Here is a 6,915-nt window from a genome sequence, read left to right on the forward strand (position 1 = left end):
ATTTCTAGGGTGCATGCGATGCATGATAGCAAATAGAACTTATCTCTAAATTTCTATCTCTTACTTATGCGGTTCTAATCTGACTTTCTCAAGCCTAGATTCTAACCTAACTCTCTCAAGTCTAGGTTCTTTCTTTAGACTACTCTCTCAAGTATCTCTAAAGGTGATGGACACATACATAAGACAAGATGATCGCATAAAAATGAAGATCTTAAGTCATGCTAGCTAAGTGCTTCTCAACCCATTTGGAAGTTTAGTTACTCATGTGCATTGTAAAGAGATTGAACAGATGTAGAGATGTAAATTCCATTTTATAAATAAAATTAGAATACAGAATGACAATGGAAAATAGGGATAAGGAGCCTGGTAGCAATGTCTTGCTTCCCGAGGCTTTTACACTGTGTTTTACTTTACTCTGCCCAAGAATGTTCTTGCTTTCGCAAGAGTCGGCCCTCTTTCCATTTGAAGAGCTTCCTGGCAGTCTCTTTGTAACGACCCGACCCCCTAGGACTTAGATAAGATCGTTACTAAAATAAATGTATGCAAAGAATTTAAAACGACGCTCAGTTATTTTGAAGTAAATGCTAATTAAAACAAGAGAAGTTCAAAAGACATTTATTAATTGCAATTGTTAAAAATAATAATAGGGTACCCTTAAATCATAAAGGTTAATAAATACATATGAAAAACAATTCTTAATAATAAGTTTCAAACATCAAAACTAAACATTAAGAGAAACATGAAAAGAACTCTAAATCTCATGATGCGGAAGCGTAAAAACTAGTCCCAGTGACACGATCACGAATTCCACTGTGCCATCGTCGGTGCATCTCTACACTTACCTGAAACATCAACATAAGAAAGAATGAGTATGAAATACTCAGTAAGTAGCCCCACCACTGGGGTCAGGCTAGGCATCTATGTCCTCTAGATACCAACATATGGCACATAAACACATGAAACAGATAAGAGACTGAGTCCTATCCTATTGTAGTTAAGTATGCCCACAAAACTGGTGAATCCCGAAGGAGACACAGAACTGGTGAATCCCAGAGGAAACACAAAACTGTTGAATCCCGAAGGAAACACAAACTGGTGAATCCTGAAGGAAACACAAAACTGGTGAATCCCTAAGGAAACACAACTGATGAATCCTGAAGGAAACACAAAACTGGTGAATCTCGAAGAAAACACAAACTGGTGAATCCCGAAGGAAACACAAAACTGGTGAATCCCAAAGGAAACACAAAACTGGTGAATCCCGAAGGAAACACAAACTGGTGAATCCCGAGGGAAACACAAAACTGGTGAGCATCTAACTAATCAATGAGGATATTCACACAGTTTCAACGTTCAAAGAATTAACACCGTACAATTCTAAAACATACATGAAATCCTTGGTACCATGGCTCCATTACATACACATAATCTTCAACAACATATTATACAACATCCATGTAGACCTTACATCATAATTCTACAACATACAAGTATGCCTCAACATCAGCAGATCAGACGTCGACATATGAAAACACATACCATCACATACTAACGATCAAGTGCTTAGGTATGTATTTAAACAATTCAGTACTTGTGCCAGAACATACTTTCATTCAGGTCATATTATCAATCAAGATGCTAACAGTTTACCATAACATACACTCACCATGCTAGCATACAACTAAAGTCTAGCCCGTGGGCAGTTCCAGTGGTAAGATTACTTACCTCAAAGTCAAATTTAGATATTAATCCAAGCTAATAATCTCCAACCAAATAAGTCTTAAATTGAGTCCCCTAATACATACATAATACTAAATTTCAGTAATGGAACCAGGACCCAAACATACAAATGGAATCCAATGCTCACCAATTAACTTACCCAAACGAAACTTGATCAACAAACACTCGCAAGATTTCGACTCCAAAATCTCCTTCTAACAGATTTTAAATCCCAATGGACGACAACTTGAAACCTTAAAGATACAAGGGTTAAGTCAAACTTAATTCAGTAATCAAAGCGTGCACATAAACCAACCATAAGGACCATAACTCTTACCAAAACTCTTGTCGAATGATCTTGAATCCACTAGACAGTTGCTGCTATAATTTTCCAAGCTCAAATCTAAAATCAAGATAATGCGACTAATTTAATCTTTAATCCAACTTAGTGGGCATTCAAAATCTTTCAAGAAACCCAGCCACAAAATAGATCTTACCAAAATTAAGAGTCCGACGAAGACCCACGCAACAGAAGATAGGCAGCGCGGCGATGGATGGTGAAGAAACCGGCTAGAGGCGGCAGTGGCTCAAGATATTGGGAGACAGCGACGATGTGCGGCGTCAGGGGTTGAAGCGACGGCGACGATTCAGATCGGCTGGGCGAGATCGGCACGATGGCGGTGGTCAAAGCTGGAGCGGCGAGTCTGGCTCGTTCGACGAAGGGAGGCAGTGAGGGAAGCGCGATGGATCTGGGCAGTAAGGGGGGCACGGTGGTCGGGAGGTAGTGAGGGAGGCGTGGCGGATCTAGAGGTAGTGAGGGAGGCGCGCGGATCTGGGCAGTAGGGAGGCTCGACTCGTTGAAGGCAGGAGGAAAAATTCTGGGGAAGGAGAAGCCGTGCGTGAAGAGGAAGATGAGTTTTTTTTTTATTTTAATAAAAATAATAGTAATAATAATAATAATAATAATAATAATAATAATAAAGGAAAATATTATAATTATAATTAAATTATTTCCTTATTCCACTTTATACTATTTAATTCTTTTCCTTTTCCAAAGAAAATTAATTCCTGCCATTAATTTTCAATTTGAATTTCAAAATTGAATAATTTTGAATAATTTTCACGTCAACAATTAAACTCTCGCACTTATACTTCAAATCCAAAATTCCAAACATGCCCTCCAACTAAGGAAAATTATTGAATTTCCAACTAAGGAAAATTATTGAATTTCCAACTAATAAAGTTATTGAAAATTACATTATTATTAAATAAAATAAAAAAAAATGTGGGATGTTACACTCTCGAGCTAACCAGGAACGGTCTTCCGGCGTCTTCTCTCTTTGCTCACCTCCACCTTCTATGTTTATGAATTATAGATTATGGATATCTATGATCTATCTTCCATGTATATGGTGGATGGGAACTCCAAAATTTTGAACTGTCTTAACGAAGGTGGCCTTCGGTATTTATTGAGCTTCAGGGTGAAGAGCTTTTATCTCAAATGATTGCAATGATGGGAAGTCATTTAATCTCTGTCTGATGCGTCGATTAATGATCACCGAAAAGTTGAGTGTACTTGCTACAATGTGTCGTTAATGGCTTGTCAACTAAATTCGGATTCGACCGTCATCAGCTTTCTGTCCTATCATGATTTATTAAGCTTTCACCTTCATGCGCCGTCTTAATGCGGCCACCTTTTGGAGCAGATCTTCATGAGCGCATACGATCGCATAGCTTTGTTGTCACAATCTTCTACTGCGTTTGGGCGCCGAATTTCTTAGATCGCAACTTGCTTTGCGCCAACGCATTTTCTTGCACAAAAGAAGTAAATTAGCTGCTTTAATGCGATGGGTGCATGCGATCGCAATATTCTTAACTTAATACTTTTGGACACGATTTTGCATGTTTTTATCGTCGCATTCCCACATTGTTTTATGTCTTTTCGTTGTAATAACATGCATTTCTGCCCGTTATCAGCCTCTAAAAGATTCTTCAGAGGTTCGACCTCTGGAAGTAAGTTTGTGCCTTCCTCTTCCAGCACCAAAAAGTGGAAGAAGAAGAAAGGTAAAAATGGGAAAGCTAACCCACCAACTGCTACCCAAAAGGGGCAAAAGGGCCAAGGCTACAAAGGGAATTTGCTTCCATTGCAACCATGGGGGACATTGGAAGAGGAATTGTCCCAAGTACTTGGCAAAAAAGAAGAAGGCCAAGTAAGGTAAATATGATTTACTTGTTTTGGAGACTTGTTTAGTGGAGAATGATGATTCAGCCTGGATATTAGATTCATACACCACTAACCATGTTTGTTCTTCATTTCAGGGTATTGATTCCTAGCAGTAGCTGGCACCTGGTGAAATGACAATGCATGTTAGAACTGGGCACGTTGTCTCTGCAAGGGTAGTGGGAGGACTCCGACTTACTTTATAGAAAAACTATATTTTATTGGGAAATGTATTTGTAGTTTTTGATTTAAAAAGGAACTTAATTTCTGTAAAGTGTTTAATTAAACAACAATATTTTTTACACATTTCTTTGAATAGAGCGCTTTATTTCTAAGAATGGTATAAAACTTCGTTTTACTAAGCTGGAATACAATCTTTATGTGTTACGACCATTAACAACTAAAGTTGTTCTTAATACTGAACTGTTTAAAACTGCAGTAACTCAGAATAAAAGATAGATAATTTCTCCTAAATAAATGCCCATATTTTGCACCTAAGATCATGACACATAAATCTCAATCGGATTGAGAGACTGGTCAAGAATGGACTTTTAAGCGAGTTAGAAGATTATTCTTTACCTGTATATGAGTCATGCCTTGAAGGCAAAATGACTAAAAGATATTTTACTAGAAAAGGTCAAAGAGTCAAAGAACCCTGACAACTTGTACATTAAGACCTATGTGGTCCGATCAATGTTAAGGCAAGAGGGGGTTTGGAATATTTCATCACTTTTACTGATGATTATTCTAGATATAGGTATATTTATCTAATGGAACATAAGTCTGAAGCCCTTGAAAAGTTAAAGGATTACAAGGCTGAAGTTGAAAATGCATTAAATAAAACAATTAAAACATTTTGATCTGATCGAGGTGGATAGTATATGGATCTAAAATTTCAAGACTATTTAATAGAATGTGGAATTGTATCCCAACTCTCAGTATCCGGCACACCTAGAGATGTCCACGGTGCAGGCGAGGACGGGGAAGATCCCGACCCCCATTTCAATCTTCATCCCCGTGAAATTCCCCGTGGGGATCGAGGAAGGGGTTCTCCAGCGGGAAATTCGCGGGGATCGGGTTCCTCGCGAAAAAACATTCCCCATTGCTTTCTTATTATTATTTATTATTTTTTTAACCACTTTTGAACTATTTATGCTCCACCTCATTGAAAATTTATTAGTCAAATGGGTCATTTCAATACATTATTTTCAAAGAAAAATTTATAAATTTTTCTAATAAAGACGATAATATTTTATGTGCAAAGATATACGTAAAAATTTAATCTCATAATTACTAAATTTTAAATATTACAAGTCTAGTCATCAACTTAAACATTATAACATTCAAGGTCATGAAGGATACATATCTTAAAAATGTATTAAAACATGAAAAAGTTGAGATGAAAAATAAAAATAAGTAATTGTTGATGTAACATCAATTTTGTAATATATATATATTGTGAGTTTATTAAAAAAAAATATATATAAATTCACATTTTGTGAGTTTCAAAAAAACCCACATGGTATTATATGTATGATGGATATGTTTTATTATATATATGTCATAAGTTAGTTAGTTGAGTATATATATTTGTCGGGACGAGGCGGGGAAGGGGTCGAGGTCGAGACCAGGGAATGTAGTCCTCGTCCCCGTCCTCATTTAGTCAACAGGGAAAAATCTTCCCCACGTCCTCCCCTATTCCCCCTTTAATCGGGGATTCCCCACCCTGCAGGTTAAATAGATATCTCTAGGCACACCTCAGCAGAATGGTGTATCAGAAAGGAGAAATTAAACCCTGTTGGACATGGTCCGGTCTATGATGAGTTATGGTTCATTACCTGACTTGTTTTGGGATATGCAGTGCAAACTGCAACCTACATTTTGAATTGCGTTCCTTCCAAAAGTGTTACTGGAATACCTTTGGAATTATGGAATGGTCGTAAGATAGTTTATGCCATTTCAGGATCTGGATTTGCCCAACTCACAAATCCTAAGAAATTAGAACCTTGTTTAAAATTATGCCTGTTTGTAAATTACTCTAAAGGTACAAGATATGGTTACTTCTACGATTCTAAAGATAATAAAGTGTTTATGTCGAAAAATGCTACCTTTTTAGAAGAGAACCACATAATGCAGCATAAGCCCTGCATTAAGATAGTGTTAAATAAAATTTCCAGTGAAACTACAGAACATTCAACAAGAGTTGTTGAAGAGCCCAACAGCTTAACAAGAGTTGTCGAAGTTGGTTCATCTAGTAGGTCAAATCCACCTCAAACGTTGAGGGAGCCTCGATGTAGTGGGAGGGTTGTGAACCTGTTTGTTCGTTATCTGGGTTAAACAGAAACCCTAGATATCGTAGCTAACAAAGATGTTGAGGATCATTGTCTTACAGAAAGGCAATGGAGAATTTTGAGAAAGATGAACGAATCAAAGCTATGAATCTCAAAATAGAGTCTATGTACTTTAATTTGGTTTGGGATCTTGTAGATCAACCTGATGGTGTTAAACCTATAGGTTGAAAACGGATCTACAAGAGAAAATGGGGTGATGGGAAGGTGAAAACCTACAAAGCTAGACTTGTGGCAAAGGCTTATACCCAAATTGAGGGAGTCGACTACAAGGAGATTTTCTCACCTGTTGCCATATCGAAGTCTATCCAGATACTTTTGTCCATTGCTCATATTATGACTAATGGATTTGGCAAATGGACGTCAAGACTGCTTTTCTGAATTGTGATCTTGAGGAGACCACATATATGGAGTGGCCTGAGGGATTCATAATCCAAGGTCAAGAGCAAAAGGTTGCAGGCTTAATCGGCCATTTGTGGATTGACACAAGCTTCTTGATCTTGGAATATAAAATTTGATATTGCGATCAAAATCTTATTGCTTTGATCAAAATTTTGATGAACCTTGTGTTTACAAGAGAATCATCAACAATTCAGTAGCTTTTCTTGTGTTATACGTAGACGATAT

At 37.3% G+C, this 6,915-nt stretch overlaps 1 long non-coding RNA gene across 3 annotated transcripts; it reads right to left on the minus strand.

Annotated features, from left to right (window-relative positions):
- Positions 1 to 776: 776 nt before the first annotated feature.
- On the minus strand, positions 777 to 2,647 carry LOC120071568. Of its 3 annotated transcripts, none has more exons than XR_005480290.1 (4): positions 2,217 to 2,647; positions 2,057 to 2,122; positions 1,880 to 1,973; positions 777 to 842 (listed from the first exon to the last, which is right to left on the minus strand). It is a non-coding gene; the product is annotated as an uncharacterized LOC120071568 (long non-coding RNA). The 3 variants fall into 3 exon arrangements; XR_005480289.1 differs by lacking the exon at positions 777 to 842 and adding an exon at positions 1,218 to 1,794; XR_005480288.1 differs by lacking the exon at positions 777 to 842 and having other exon boundaries at positions 1,218 to 1,973.
- Between the last annotated feature and the right edge of the window lie 4,268 nt (positions 2,648 to 6,915).

The sequence above is a fragment of the Benincasa hispida genome, chromosome 2 (genome assembly GCF_009727055.1).
Source record: "Benincasa hispida cultivar B227 chromosome 2, ASM972705v1, whole genome shotgun sequence".
Lineage (NCBI taxonomy): Eukaryota > Viridiplantae > Streptophyta > Magnoliopsida > Cucurbitales > Cucurbitaceae > Benincasa > Benincasa hispida.